The sequence below is a fragment of the Lichenostomus cassidix genome, chromosome 5 (assembly GCF_008360975.1).
Source record: "Lichenostomus cassidix isolate B80296 chromosome 5, HeHo_3.0, whole genome shotgun sequence".
NCBI lineage: Eukaryota > Metazoa > Chordata > Aves > Passeriformes > Meliphagidae > Lichenostomus > Lichenostomus cassidix.
This window is the reverse complement of record NC_139486.1, coordinates 14,165,931-14,182,431: the sequence shown is the minus strand read 5'-3', so window position 1 is coordinate 14,182,431 and position 16,501 is coordinate 14,165,931. Positions and strand designations below refer to the sequence as shown.

Here is a 16,501-nt window from a genome sequence, read left to right as displayed (position 1 = left end):
CTGTAAGTTAGTACCACAACATATTTAAAATATATTAATACCAGATTACCACTTGAACATAATTCCCTTTAGAGAGAACTTCATTTTGTATTTTTCCATATTTTTAAAGGAAACCAGGTTCAACAAAATATTCCAAGTGTTCCCACAACATCTGACCTGCCATTTTCTTCTTTCCCATACAAAGAACTCCATTTTCAGTTTCAGCAAGGGATGAAACTGTTTTTCCCACTCTTCTGGCCAGCTATCATTTCTGTTATGGTAATGCAAAGCATTCGAATGGCCCCTTCTTTAGGCTGACATCTCTACGTTCAAATAAGGATTCAGTTACATCCGGAGCTGTGCTAACATCTGTTGTAGCTGTAACTCTTGTAACATCTGTTGGATGATCTTAGATTACCTGGCGGCCCGTGGGCACTGCAAAGGAAACATTTCTGCAAAGCCAGAGCAGCCCACGGAGTTAAATGGCTACACTGCCTGACTGATTAATCCACTGTAAGTGATACTCTGGGCAGACTGACCTCATTGCCCACTAATCGTCTGCACCTTCGAGCAGCCAGTGATGTATTTGTCCACTGACTGCTCACAAGACAGACTTTGTCATCCCAGTAGGGTTGCAAGGGTTATAAATTATAAAGTGTTATCTGAGCTCTGACAAAGAGCTCAAATAGGAAACAGAGCAGCAGTATAAAAGCTTTTCTTCAACCATTGCAACTGTATTATATATTCTTACTACTCTGCAGAAGCTTGGGTCGTAGCTGTGAACCAGTACTACACCATGCTGCAGGTAGAGAACAAGCAGTTCAGAGGTTACTGCTGAAGCAGAAGAGAACAGACAGAATATAGATACAAACAAAATATAGACACAGAGGGGACACACACAGGAGCACTGAGGTGGTGTTAGCATGAAAAGCCACAGGTGGAGCAGCAGCTGCCTAACCATAACCGAACTTCATAGACATTCCAGCAAACAAAGTTTCAAGGAGGAATCTGAGTGAGGGTCATGACATGGATATGGGAAGGATTACATGTGAGGACAAGACTGGGAGAAAAAGCATGCAAGTGCTTGGGTGAAAGTCTGCTGAGCATTAGTGGAGGTTGGTATCACAGGCAGGCCAGAGGTGGAAGCTGCTCTCTCAGTTACGAAGGAAATGCAGCTTGGGGATGGATGGGAATCAAAATTTCCATCTTCTGGGGAAGATCATATCTCTAATTATATCTTAGTTGTGGATTAGAATAACATTGGTATAAAGGGACTGTCCATGCAATTGCTGCTCACCAAAGAATCTGGTTTGAAATTGCTGTGAAAGGACTTTTCAGAAAAGGAACACCCACATCAAGCAATCATACTGACCTAAGTACTGGGCTTGGAGGTACTGGCAGGGATAGCACAGACAGGTGTGAAGCTCTTGATCTCTCTTTCTGGTTTTACACAGTTTCACTCTTGTAAATAATGAATCATTACGCTGAACCTAATCGTTATGCACAGCCTAGTGATTCATGTGTCCCACCCGGCAAGCTGAGCATCTTAAAGGTCTGGCTTAGGTCATCATTATTCTCTGTTCCATTCAGCAAGGAAAAACAAAACAAAATAAAACAAAACAAAAAAACCCCACAAAACCTACAAAAAGAACCAAAAGAGATTTTGATTTACCAACTATCATTAAAAGAAACAAACAAAAAAACTCAACCAACCCACACACCAAACCAAACTCTGAAAAATGTCAGATCTGATCTGAGCAAGACTAGAAGAACCAAGAAGTAGGTTAGCTGCTGATATAGTTGCTTAACTAAGAAAATCATCTATTTGCAAATCCCCAAACTAAGGTGCAACCTGCTAGCAGCAATAACAGCACTTCATAAATACCAGTGATAGCTGACACAGGAAGGGCAATATATCAAACATTTACCTGCAGAGCACTGAAACACATCCTAACTACATCCTAATCCAGCATTGACTAACTACAACTATTCAATAATAAAAGGACTTAAAAAAAAAAAAAAGGGGCTGTGCATTTTAAGTGTTGGGACTAAACGTGTCGACATATTTACTTATAAAAACAGTTTTTATAAACACCATCAGCTCTTTCATCAGACAGCAAATACTACTTTGCTCTGCAGACCAGAATGACAGCACCAGCTCTTCTCCATCACGAGGTATTCACAGAATCATGGAATGGCTGAGCTTGGAAGGGACCACTGGTGCTCATCTAATCCAACCTCCCTGCTCAGTCAGGGTCCCCTAGTAAAGAATGGTACTCAGGATTGTGTCCAGATAGCTTCTGAGTACCTCCAGAAGAGACTCCACAGCCTCTCTGGACAACCTATATGATCACAATATGAAACAGCTGGACAAGCAAACACCTGAGGGGAGAAATAAAGTAATGCCGAAGACAAAAATACCTTTAGGGTTGCTGGTAGCTCCATCCAAGACGGTAATTTGTCTTGTAGAAAAAAAACAAACAAAACCAAACCAACCAACCAACCTAAAGAACACTCCCCACAAAACAAACAAACAACAACCCATAGAAGGTTGAAATCTTTTCCTTTCTGTTGGGCTGCAGGCATTTTCTGTAGACTGGCATTTCACACCAGCAGCACAACTGATGGAGTCGGCAGGTTTATACTCTGAGAATACAAGGGAAAATCCTTAGCTCTGGTAAAGCCAAGGGCAATACTGTCACAGAGCCAGGATTTCTGCCCTGACTCCCATGGACTTAAAAGACAAGGTAACAAGTAAATTCTTCCTTGGGTGCTCTCAATCTGGAGATCTAAATTAACATGTGTCTGTGCTGTTTACAGAGCCAGTGTTATTAGCCAGTGTTAAAGTCTTACACTTCACACAAAGCCTGTGCTTAAGCCGCTGCAGCTACAGACCAATTCTGCTGACTTACATAAGAAACATCACCTACATTTGCCAACCACTGTCATCTGCCATTCATACAAAAACAACAGAAGACTCGAGTCTTAATGCAAGAACTCTTGCATTAAGAAAAATCAGTCATCTAAGCTAAAGGAAATGCACAGCCTGGGGAAGAACTGACAGCTTCAATGATTACTTTTATTTACTCACAGGAACTTTACTGCAGGAGTATATATTGTCACATGACCCTGCCTTTGTATATAATTGACTTGAAAATGCAGTGGGTAAATCAGTGCTTGTACATTCCACCTTCAGCTTCCCTGAACTTCTTCAGGCTGTACCGACAGTGGGGTACAGAGCCTGGATAAAGACCAGCTGTTACATCTCTCAAACTACTCCTCAGTCAGAGACAACACATGTTTTTATCATACAATTGCCTCATTACAATGGCAGGAAAATAACATAAGCATGTAATGCTTTAAATCACATACCACTTCTATGTGAGGTGGAGAGAAAACACAGCCAAAAGTAACCCCTACACTTTTTTCACAGTTTAATTTCTTATTGCTGTTGTGTCAGTCCAGATGAGTGAGTAGGCGAGTCAGTGTGTGAGATAATCTTTTAGGGTGAAAACTCCAATCTTGGTTTTTAAAAAAAGCCACGTACCCAGATCCCCTGTGGGTGGTTTACTCTGTCACACCTGTCACACCCTCCCACCTGGTACCTACAACACAGCTGCCACACACATCAAGTGTACCCTGTGAGATGAGGTGTCAGTGTCCCGTTTCACAGATGAAGACACTGCTGCTCTCAGCAGCATCTATCTGTCAAACACAGCCTTCGCCAGACAGTGCTATACCCAAAAACACACAAAGCATCCGACATCACTGGTCCCATTTTAAACCTCTGACTGTACATGCTTCTTCAAGATCACAGAGCAAACTTGTGGCAGGCAAAGCCGCATTAAGGGAGGTTTAGACTCAGTGTCAGGAAGCACTTCCTGGCTGACAAGGTGGTCAAACATTGCAACAGGCTTCCTAGAGAGGCAATCAATGCCCCAAGCCCGGCAGTGTTTAAGAAGCATTCAGTGCCCTTAATAATGGGCTTTAACTTCTGCTCAGCCTCGAAGTGGTCAGGCAGTCGAACCAGTCCCTTCTAGCCTTATTATTATTGTAATCATTATCAACCGCAAGAGAAGCAGCCTGTAGCCTTATGTAAAGAATGTATGGGATTCCCTGGTGACAGGCACTGTATCTACCAACTATATCAGTAAGTTCCCCGGCACAAGCTATCCCATGTGGGCCTCTCATTCAGCTTGTGCTCCCAAGTACTACTGCCACGTTTCTCAAAAAAGCTTTCTGCATAGCACAACTGTAACAGCAGCTATTTCACCTTTCAGTGCCACTAAATAAACACTAATCAAGAACAATACAAACAAGCCACAGCTTGATACCTGAATTCCAATCAAATTACAATCTCCTGGTTCTCTCTGTTTCCTGCTATCTCTTAATTTCTTCCAGTATGTTTTTTATGCGCCTGTTCAGTGATATCCCAAGGCTGAGACTGCCCCATAATCCTCACCCTATTATACTCAAAGCAGAAATTCCCTTGAAATCCCTTAATATGTAGGACTTCATATCAAGCCCATGTCTTTTGTTTAAGTGTAACATAGAAAAGAAGCTTGTAACAGCAGAGACACGAAAAGTCAGTTCTGCTGAAGGGAAACAAATATTTCAACATCCCCTTGAAATCAATACGCCTTCCTTGGAATACAATTAAGCTGTGTGCTCAGAGACATCAAAGATTGCTTATTAACCAGACATGGGGAATCAGTGAGAACCACTGCCCCTGTCAGACCTACCATCCTTTTCTCACCATTGAGGTGGGGCCACTTCAGATACATGAAGTTAAATACCCCAGGGCTCACAACTCTCTGAGTAGATTTTTGCAATGCAATCAGTACCATCCTGTGATGTGATTTATCAGCAATGCAGGAACATTATCAAGGTAGATGTTCCAGCTCTGCAGAAGAGTATGTAAGGAGATATCCTTATGTAAAGATCTCCACTTTCAGTTTAAAAGACTATTTCCTTAATACTCCAACTGTTATGCCCTCAACAAACACTAGAGAACAAACAAGAATAGTAAACTTTCAAACAAAAGAACAAGACTGTGTTTAAGTTGATGCTGACAATGCAGCTAGTCATGGAAGTATTATAAGAAAAGCCTGCATATGTCAATATCAGCTTCAGGCAATGAAATGGTATTTCAGACCAAAATTTAAGCAAAATTTAAGGAAGTGACATGTGGGGCCTTTAACTAATCCATATCACATGGAGTTTTGAAATTTAAACACTGCATTTGATGACATTTGATGACACAACAACACTTTTCATTTTTTCTCCTGTCATTTCAGACTACTTTAACCAACATTAACTAAAGGCACAATTCCTACCATTCAGTTGTTTGCAGAGCAGACTTGCATGATGAAAAGGGACACTGACCACCTGTTTTGCATATTTTAGTTTCATGGAATTGCACTTGAAGAAGCTGAGACATTACTGACCATCAGTAAGCACTACCCCAAGAGATATTTTCCTTCAGGAATAAGAGTATTCCACTTACTACACTCCAAAGACAGTGACAAGTTTTTCAGTCAGACTCAAAGAGGTATTGAAGGACCTGGTATTTAGTCCTGTTGATCTGCGCTGCCTAGTGCCTTTGTCTCCATATAGAAAATATGCCAACTAAGAAAATCCCTTGCCAGTTACACCCTCTGTTGACATTCCTGCAACTCAAGAATTTTTCCTGTTACAATGTGGCTTTTTCCTTTCACTTGCTTTAATTACCAAGATTCACACTTGGCCCACAATCCTTATGTGGACACAAACAATCTAGTTGTAAGGGGACCCTTTCTAAGGACACCATTGCACCTGTCTGTATGGTAGAACAAGTTACGAAAATCCAAATCAAAACAGAAATCCAGGATCTCAGCATTGCTACAAATTATCTGGGATTTGTCTTACCAGAACACATTATTTTGAGTCAGGATGAATGATCATTGCTTTTGCTTGGTTGCATGGGAATTATGCTTATATGATGTCGGTCTTGAAACTGTTGGCCAATTTTGTCTCAATAAAATAAATCTAAAGACACTAGCTGAGATCACAGCCCTTCTGTACTTGTGCAAATGAGTGCCTGGCAGAACAAAGATGGGAGCTGTGCCCTGGAGATGCAGGGATGTAGAAACAAAGCACTCAGTGACCAGGCCAACTCAGGAAATCAGATCTCCTACAGAATTGTGTTCCTTGGCTGATTAAAAGCATACCCTGCACTATACACTGAACTGTACCAAGATTTTTTTCTTCCATGTTCAAAATACAATGTATCAAATCAGAGTTATCTGTATTTTTTAAAATTTGAAGGGAGATGCCAGTTCAGGGCCATTTACCTAGAAAATCCTTCTCCCTTTCCCTTAACTGCTTTGTTTGTACCAAATATCTTATTGCCAAATGGAGGCTGTCACATATGAATGTATCACTCAGTACTGAGCTGAAAACTGGGGAAAACTGGCAAGTGTCTGATTTTAGACTTGCTTTTCCCTGTTGGCCTGTTTCTACAAAATTTGCAGGAACTTAATTACCTTGGAGCTGTTCTCCTTATGTCATACTTGGCTGAAACTGGGAAATGGCAAAAAAATATTACATAAGGGATACATACCAAGACTCATGTGTATACATACATTAAGGGATGGCAAAAAAAACCTTGTTTCCAACAGAAGCTAGTTATCTTTCTGAAGCTGCAATGCAGGTGTGGAGCATCCCCTCAGGCAGTGGAATTGCTCTCCAAAGTCATGTGGATGCAGGTACAGCCACATTCTGAGGCCAAGCATCCACAAGTGTATACAACAGTTTTTAAGGTGATTTGTAAGCCACAGGTAAGTGGAGCAGCACAAAAAATGGCTTATTCCCAAATTGAAGCTAGACACTCTTTTCAATAAGGTTAGTGCACAAAGGCCACACAGAAGACATATGTGCCAGGAACAGACTTGGAAGTATGGTATAAGTCTTGACCAAGATGACAGGGAAAGGAGGAGCAGTGAAATATGGCTGAAGGGAAGAACTGGAACTATCAGGAATACAACAAGAGGCAAGCACCACAGTACCACACCTTGAGTGCTAGCTAATTCTGCTTTCCTTGGGAATTTGAGGGGACTCCGGATCTGATGATTCATAAACAGCAAAGCAAACAGCACTGGGTGCAGCGAAAAGCTGCTTTTACAGAGGGACCATCAGCATTGTCAGACTCCATTTCCTGACAGCTAGTTTGTAGGGAACAATGTTACTGTGACTCACCAAAAGATGTTTGTTTCTTGTGGAAAAAAAAGAGTCTCCACGGGACTGATCGCAATAAGTTACGTTTCCTTGAGATCCAACTGGCTCACACATTTGGCAGCCACAGAGACTGTGCCAAGCTGATGTGCATTTCAACAACCGCAGATTTGAGGCACTTTCAGGAAAAGAAGGAAAACACTTGAAGGCAACCAATCAGCTTTTAAAGTTTTGTGGCATTTTTAAAATTCTTTCCCCGGAAAACAAGTACTGTGTACAAAGATTTTTCATATGACATGCAGCATGCCAAGGGCTGAAAAGTAACATCCAAAACTAGCAGCAAGGATGTAATAGCATAGTGGTTTTACTTTTCATTAATAGCATAGTGGTTTTACTTTTCATTAATGATTCAAGACAGCCAGGCTTAGATTTGGGGCAAAGGAGAAGACAGGCATCCTTGCTCTGATGAACTTGCAAAATAAAGCAGTGTCTTGCAAACATAATTTTCACAATTAGTCGTCATATATACACATCATTCCTGCAGATTTCACTCTATTAACCTATTTGAGTAGATCTATTTCTACAAATAACATTTTCCTGGACAGAGACCTAAACTCACACAAGGCCAAACTAATAAGGATTTGAGAATAAAAGAGATGGCAGAAAACAGTGTATGAGAAACCAAAGCTTTACTATACATTTGGGTGTGGGGAAACTTCACATTCAGAAGTTGCACAGAACGTAAGTTGGTCTTAGAACAACTGGGAAACTTTCTGACTGCTAAGGCAGAAAATATGAGACAAGGACAGACCCCCGTAAGGTGAACCAGAGCCAAGCTAGGATATATCTAATAGGTTTGAAAGGGAGGGAAGTGAGAAAGGAGAAGAGGAACAAGGACCTTGCAAACCGCAGTACAATCCTGGCGATGGGGACCTACAGATGAAGAAATGTGACAGTAACGCTGAGCAACCAGCTTTGGCAAGAGCCTGACATCTATCCGAGGAAGAAAAGTTGCAGAATGCAGCTGAGTGCTGAACCAGGCTGGCACTCTTTCGCAGATAGGATTTTTTTAAAGAAGCTAAATACAAGGCTTTACTCGTTTAGCGTTCGTTACTTAGGGAGATATGCTGCAGTTACTGCAGCTACGGCATTACGTGTATTAGCAATAGCCAGGGAGCTCTGGGACTACCCAGGGAGCTGTCCTGGCAAGGACAGCCCTGCCGGCGCTCCCGCTCTGCGGCCCGGCGCTGCCCTGCGCTGGCGGCTGGGGGCCGGGCGGGAACCGCGCTGTCCGGCGGCGTTTTGCCCCAGCGCGCCGAGCAACAGGAGGCGGGTCTGGAGCCGGGCGGGCTGTCAGCGAGCCCCGCCGAGCCCGGCTGCCCTGTGCCGCGCCGCCGCCCGGCGGGACGGGACGGACGGGACGGGACGGTGCAGTCCCGGGCGCCGCCGCCTCGTCGCTTCTCCCTCCCGCAGCCCCTCAGCACCGGCAACAGGCCCCGAGCGGCGCCGCAGGCCCCGTCCCACTCACCGCCGCGGCACCGCCGCCGCCGCTTCCCGCGCGGGCAGCCCCAGGGCCGCGCTGCCTCTCCCCGCCGCGCTGCGGCCGCTCGCTCCGCCTCGGCGGGGCAGCCCGGCACCGGCCCGCCGCTCCGGGGGCTGTGCGGAGGGCCCGCCCTCGCCGCCGCGGCCCGGCCCGGCGGGCGGTGTTATGTAAGCCGGGCCGGCCCGCCCTGCGAGCGCCGCGGGCAGCGGAGCCCCGCCGAGGGCAGCTGCGGCCACCCGGGCAGGGCTGTCCTTGCGCGGCGGCAGCGGCGGGCGGGCGCCAGGTGAGCACCGCACTCTGCTATTTTTAGCGCAGTAAAATGCAGCAGAAGAGGAGAAGCTGAGTTTCTCACAGTGTCGTGTTCTGGGGTACCCGGAGCTCTGGGAGTCACCGAACACCAGGCGGCGAGCCCCGGGCGATCCCTGCACGTGCCGGCAGCCCCGGCGATCCGTGCCAGCACGCGGCTGGTCTCAACGTTTCTTTTGAACGGCCGGCAGGCAGCCTGTATGGCAGCAGTTACACGTGTGTGCGTGAAACAGCCCCAGCTCATCGCTGCCAGCGCTAACGGGAATTCATTTGGATGCATTAAGTGGTATTTTGGGGGGAAATATCAGGAAAACTTACAAACAAAACCTGTTTCCGCTGTAGTACTGATTTAGGCGCAAAGTCTACAGCGTGTACTCAATTACGGAAAAAAACAGAAGCAAAAGGAGCAGCAGCGGAGATGTGTTGCCAGCCACAGCGTCGGTTCTGTAGCCCAGCGAGAGAAGCCAGAGAGCCATCAACATCTTGTGCTCCATCTGCGGCATCAGAAAGTTGTAATCATGAGAGCCTGTGTGCTGAGCCACAGGGAGGGAAGGAGGAAAGAATGAACAGCTTCTTCCTATTGGAACAATAATATAATGTAAACAAACTGAATGAGCATGTGAAAAAGCTTGTATTTCATAAAGCACTAAACCATCCTCTTTGGCAGGGGATATACTGCTGCCCTCTGCTGCTGGCGAGTTGGGCGGTTCATCTGCCTAACGCGCCGAAAAACGGGCTATTTGCGATAAAAATCTCTGATTACACATTACAGTACTGTAGCCTAGAGCCTCGAGATACATAGTTCAGAAGTGAAGGAAGGGTGAGCTCCCCGATTCTGCGAGGGGCAGAGGATGAGAGCTCTCTGATGCCGGGTGGGTTGGCTGACTCACCCCAGCAGTGTTCTCTGGCTGCAGCAGCCCGGGCAGCCTTCATGGGCTCAGTTCTGCCCACAAGCTGATCTGCCATCCTTGTGCCAACACAGTCTTGACTGGAGTAGCTCTGTATTCATATTGCTCCCAAATCATCAGCAATCACTATCCCTCACCAGCAGTGGAAAAGGTCACAGGAAATTTTGTCAGAACTTCATGGTAAGGAGTGCACTTTTACAGCTGGTTCTGACCTTGAACTCTGACTGCCCTGAGTGCATACCGTGGTGGTACAGTTTGGGGTGACTGACTTTTTAAGCTGTCACTGAGATGGTAACTGAATGCTGTAATCTCTCTTTGTTTCTAGACAAGCCTTTCATCTAACTTTGGAAATAATTGATTTGCTAGCTTGTCTTTAACAGACTATTTACATGGAGGAAGTTCATACAGACAGTGAGTAAAATTGAATCTACGCCTATGCAACTGCTCCTGCCCGTGGTAATTTAGATTATCTCTCAATGACCTTTGGAAGAGTGTGAGGAAATGGATACAAGCCAAAAGGGTTGCATTCCAAAGGAATGGGTCTAGAATAGGTAGATGACAGAAAATATAAAACGTTGTGAATTTGCCTTGGGAAAACGGGCTGAGTTATCACAGTGAGTATATGAACTACTGTTACTGACAGCGATTAATTCCTTAGAAAACCACCCCCTAGGAAGTTACTTTGCATACCTAGACCTTTCAAACCTCTTGTATTCAGAAAGCTTGCTGGTGGGGGACAATGCTTCACTGTATCTAAAAATTGCCTGTATGAAGTCCCTCTTCTGCATTTCCCCGTGTGGAGGCTTTCATGGCTCTGATTTTACTACCTCAAACAGCTTGTACATGCTGAGTTAGAGAAATCCCTACACACAGGCAAACAGCAGGCATTAAGTAAATGAGCACTCAGTGCATTACCCAAACAATATAAAGCTGCCTACAAACCACACCTAAATGACAAAGGAGAGGTGAGAATGACTGCAAGCAGTGTGGAAGGGTGGAGGGGCTTCTGAAAAAACAGCAGCCCTAGCTCTCTTTCTTTGGAAGAAAGGAATATATTTTTAGAAGCACTTGGCCCAGCCTATAAACCAAACCACAAGTTTTAGTCAGTGAATATATAGCATTTTCAGCCATTTCCTGTGATGAACAGAATGCCCAAGAGACTGGGTGGAAAGCACCAAATACTGCAAAAGTAACAATGGTGTTGGCATGGTTTACTACAGAGGAGGGCTTGCATGACGTCTGTAGGGTATTGGAGAACCACTTACAATGCTGCAGGGTAGCTGCTCTCTCTTATTAGTGTAACACACCCATTTATTCATGCTCATAACCGATGACAAACAAGTATTACAAGATATTAGGATGTTTTCCTTTATGTTTGCTTGGGTACAGCAATTTGAAATTGTTATTCAAATAATGAGTCACATGGCAGTCAGGGTGGGAGGGACAGTATTTGTTGGCAGAGTAACATTTCTGTGCAGCATACCAGTGACATGTCTTTAGCATGAGAGGTTTCAATAGCATGTTTTGTGTGTTGTTTTATTGCTACTAGACGTTGCACATTGCTTGACAGAAAGCTTTCATGGGCGGTGGTGGGAGCTGCTACGGAAAACTCTCTCCTCGGTCAGTGAGGAATCAAGAACTATAAACTATAAATGCTGACACCAAAGCAGAATATCCTCAGGAGCACTAGGCCAAGGACCACACTGGCAAACCAGGCTAACTTCCTGTCTTGTACTCACCCAGAGACCACATGGACTTAACCCAGCATTTCACATTCTCCCTGCTGCACGTGTTGGACTTTGTGTCTAATTTGGCTCCACACCTGAGCACACCACAGACTACTTCCACAGGGAAGTGAGACTTTGTGCTACTGGATCAGTTTTGACACCTTATCACTTTAAGAGTACACCCAATTTTTTTGTTGCATTAAGTTTGGCAGAAAAATAATCCCCCTTGCATCCCAACTGGCCTCAGGTATCAGAGGGGCTGGGGGAAGCTGGGTTTATTCTGATAGCCACTTCACCACTAAGGAACAGAAATGCAGGGCCAATGGGACACTGTAATTCCAATTATGTTCAATAAGAACTACCACATTTTCAAATTTACAAATAGATCCAAGTCTGGAAACACCCAATGAACTCTCAAGGCTGGCCTAGAAATCCAGCTCTGTTCACTTACTCTGACAGCCAGCTACAACATACTGTAGTTTATTGAGGGACAGACATGCAGGATCATATTGGATCTGTCTGCCACTGTCTGCCAGAAACACATGTGAACACCTAAAATATGAATGGTGCAGCCAATGATAAATACATTAAATTGAGAGATGACTATAATGATAAAAGTACAATCACAAACACACCTTTGTTCTCTGTATTTCCTGAAGAAGCACTTGGTGTAACCACGTGTTTGAGTCTTACCCAGTAGGCATCCCTGTGGGGGAGAGGATAGGTAAAGCTCATCAGCTATCCCAGGATACAACGGTGGAATCTCGTCTGAACTCCTTTCACACTTAAACTGCATTTATATCATTCTCTTTTAAGGAGGGGAAAAAGCAAAGTTATGGTTGATGTAGTTTCACGTTTAGGTGGAGATTGAGCAACTTTAGCCAGTGTGTAGGGGCGTGAAAAGCAATACATATTTTTAAGTTAATTAAGCAAGTTCAGCTTTTGTTTACCATTTGGGCCATTGCTTAGTTTCTGTTAGCTGCATTGTTTTAAACAGAGCATGACCACAACACCTGTGTGCCACTCCATGCTTTGTTTCATGTCCCCCTCACAGTGGACACCAAGCTCCCTCAGCATTCCCAGGGTGTGCAGGCAGTTTGGTGCTGGTGAACTACAGCCAACACATGCACTCCTTCCTGCTGAGCTTCATTTTTAAGTATTCTCTCCACACATCCCTGGCCCCAAAACTGCCCCAGAGTTAGGCATTTACCATTAACCCGATTCCAACTCGTGGGTAAACTTGGATACTTTAACACTCCAAGGACATTAGAAATTTAAACTCAGATTCTACAAAACAGATTACAAAACTAAGTGATTTGGGGGATTTTTTTTTGGTGCCAGTATGCTTCCATGTGAAAAAAAGAAAAGTGATAGTTGGTGCCCCTTTTTTATTTGCTTTTAAATTTGGAGTTTCCTCTTGAAGTGGAAGTTAGCAAATATCCCTGAAGGTTGCAGTCAAGTGGAATTTGCATAATGTAAATAGACAGTGTTAACAACATCCATTAAATCAACTGCTATAAACCAAGCCTTTTACACCCATATACCCTTATGAGAATAGGAGCCTTCTGCACATAGATATTTAAATGTGGACTTACTACTTCCAGTATCACTCCCAGAACTGCAGTTAGGAAGTAGGAATTACAATTAGGAACAGAGGAAATTTACTTTAAGTTTTCTGTTACACAAGATACTGCCGAAATAGCTTCTGCAATTGACAGAAGCTTCTGCAATTGACAGAAGCAAATGAATGAGTGTGGGAGCAAGGTAAGCAGACAAAAACCTACATAAATTCACTCAATTCAAAGAGAGTTAAACCACTATAAACAACCTGAGGCACTGCTCCATTTATTTATAGGCAAAACAGACTGTGGGTAGCACCAGGATTCGTCATGCAAACACCACTCGCTTGAACCACACCGTATTATTTGGAACACACACTCTGAAGGAACAGTTGCTACTGATGACACTGGAGTCCTCCATCACTATCAAAACATGCACAGATAACATTCACCATCTGTGTTGATACCAAATAATTTTTGTCCCAAGAGCAAAACAAGAACTAGGGCCATGAAGACAGAGGGATGGAACAGGCTGAGAGAGTTGGGTCTCTTCAGCCTGGAGAAGGCTCCAGGCACCTTCCAGTACCTAAAGGGGGCCTCTTCAATGTGCTTTGAAAGTGTGAAGGAAGCAGCATCAAAATGGAAGGCTGTAGGTTTAGGAGTATGCAGTACTGACTTTTGTAACTAACAGCAATGTCCCCATTGACACTGAGCAGATGAGCCAGGGGAAGCCAAGGCTCTATGAAAATCAGGATTTGAAGCCAAATCTCCAGTGTCCAACTCCAATGGACTAGGTTTTCTACCTTACTACTCTCCACATTTTTTTTTCATTATAGAAGTTGCCAACAGCTAGTTTAAGAAAATATTCTCTGAAGTACTCTGAATAGAGAGCAAAGACAGCTGTTGATATCTGACAATCCACAATTACAATTATTCCTTGCTTCCCACCACAGATGCAGTGTTGCTATACCGATTTCCCTGAGACTCAGTAGTCTGGAGCTACTTTCACCTTTATTAGCCTCCCTTTTCCTAGACATAACAGGTTTGTACAACAATTTGTTTACATCTACTCTTTTAAGGGATGGAATACACATGCTGCACCAAACAAGTCTTGTATGCCAGTGTTTAAAAGGCTGTCGATCTAGGAAGTCTTTAGTTTTACTTTCCTCCTTCCATGGCACACAGACCTTAAATCATTCACCACAGTAGTCAAGCATGAAACTACAACAGAGCACAGATCTACTAACTCCGAAAGTCTCAAACTAAAGTACAGTGACAGAAAGCAGCTGTGAGGCTGTATTTTGTCTCCTCCTGACTCCCAGGACTAGCAAGGATGGAAAACTAGCATGTGAACAAAGAGCAAAAGGGCTACTCATAAGAAAGGGAGTCCAAGGGATGATTCAGAGCGATCTGAGCACCACTGTGACAAGGCAAGCGATTGTTCTGAAACTCAGAGCTTTTCTCCAGGGTGAAAATCCTTTTGTTCGCCTGTTTAAAATTAAGTCAAGCTGATTGCAAAACAGGCCTTTATACAAGCCCAAGAACTGCTACAGTTAAATGACGAACAACTTTCAGGTCCAAGCTCTTTATCATGAAAGTTGCTAGCTATGTCAAGGAGGCTGGGGAGCAATCTCAGCTACCATGGATATTAGCAAGGGAAGAAGGCTACTATGAACTTAAGAGGAAAAGCTAGAGTACTGCAGGATAGAAACATCAATCACTGGATTGCAAGAAATTAACTTAAAGGGAAGCATTAGAAAGCATGCAATTATTTTAAAGGAAATTTAGGAAAGATGCATATGCTTGCATTTGTGGAGAAGCTGCCTGTTCTGTGAAAGAACTGCTTGCCCTCTAAAGTGCATAGTTAATAATAATCCCCCAGAAAACCTGTTTGTGTGATGTAATTATGACCAATGAAACCACTGCATGTGCACAGAGTAATGAAAATCACTGTATCTATATGGAACATTTGGAAGTGCTCTTAGAAAAGTCAGATTTTCAAAACACACACATTTTCATACTGCAAAAGCAGAGAGTAAAAATATTTTAAAATATAAAAAAAAACCCCAAACCTCCCTCATGTGTATATTGTTATTTCTGGTTTTACAAGTTTTTAATTAACTGCAGCAATCTAAAAATTCAAGTTTATGGGCTCCCCTTTAAGAATTTGCATTTTTACCTCCCACAAGACATACTTTGACTCTGTTCTTGATCTTTGAGTCCACACATTACAAATGCAAGTATGCCCAACACACCCACTCCTCCACTCCCATTTTGTTTCTGCTACATGTTTGGGTCCGATTTTCTTCACATCACATAAAAACTGCTCTGCAGACCAAGTGATCAAATATAGTCCTACCACACTCATGGACACTTTTTCAGAAACCTTAACACACACAATTTACCTGTGACATTGGCATCTGTGGACAGCAGGCAGGGATTTAAAGCACAGCAAGTTCAAAGCACCTGCTGATTTCAGAAACTCACTTTCAGACAACTAACTTTGCACAGTAATTTTTGCAGGACTTTGAATTTTTCAATTTTACATACTCTTTGCTTCATTGATTCTAATTATAATTGCAAGGGCCAAGAGCTTTTCCTAGTCAGCCTTCAAACTACATTAAGATGAACACTTAGAAATACCAGCAGTGAGCAGTGTTGAGGACTGTACTTCAGTTTTCCAGGTTTCCTTCCATAGTAGAGATTAAAATAAAATCCATCTAAGGAAGGTATATTAAAGGCTTGATGCTCTCCTCCTCCAAGCAGTTTCCTTTGTTTGAACCTCAGGGCTCACCAAGAAAACTAATGCCTGTGCGTTGAACATGTAGGGCTTCTGGAGAAAAAAGATGTTAAAATGAAAACTTTGATTTGACCTGCTCTGCACATGATTTTGAAAGTTGCTCAGCCTAAAACTAGTATTTGAGTCCTATGTTGCAACTCTGAGCACATTCCTTTAACAACTTACATCCATGCTTGTTTCCTTGGAAGTCAATTAACACAAAATTTCACAACTCAAGTTCACATTGATCCTTGCACAAACCACCTTGGATCAGAATGTGACTCTGGTATTGTGTGCAGGGAGTGAATGTAAGATCACAAGGTGGTTGCTCTTCACCCCACTGTGATCACTAAGGTGACACAGAAGGCTGAGACATGTTCCTAGAGGGACTAGGAACATTTTTTTACAAGTATCATGGGTTGCAATCACTAATTTTAGTTTAGCTAATCACTTTTCTTTGTCCCTGCTTTCAAATATCCCCTCTGCAG

General features: G+C 43.5%; 1 protein-coding gene across 2 annotated transcripts in view; it reads right to left on the bottom strand.

The window, feature by feature from the left end:
• Positions 1 to 9,510, bottom strand: part of SYNE3 (spectrin repeat containing nuclear envelope family member 3) — a 65,373-nt gene extending 55,863 nt beyond the window's left edge. Inside the window, exon 1 of one of the 2 annotated variants that reach the window (XM_085061463.1) lies at positions 9,087 to 9,510. The gene's annotated coding sequence lies outside the window, so the exon portion shown is untranslated. Of the gene's footprint in view, positions 1 to 8,719; positions 8,845 to 9,086 lie in introns of those variants that run through there. The other variant, XM_085061464.1, reaches the window with a different exon arrangement.
• Positions 9,511 to 16,501: the final 6,991 nt, after the last annotated feature.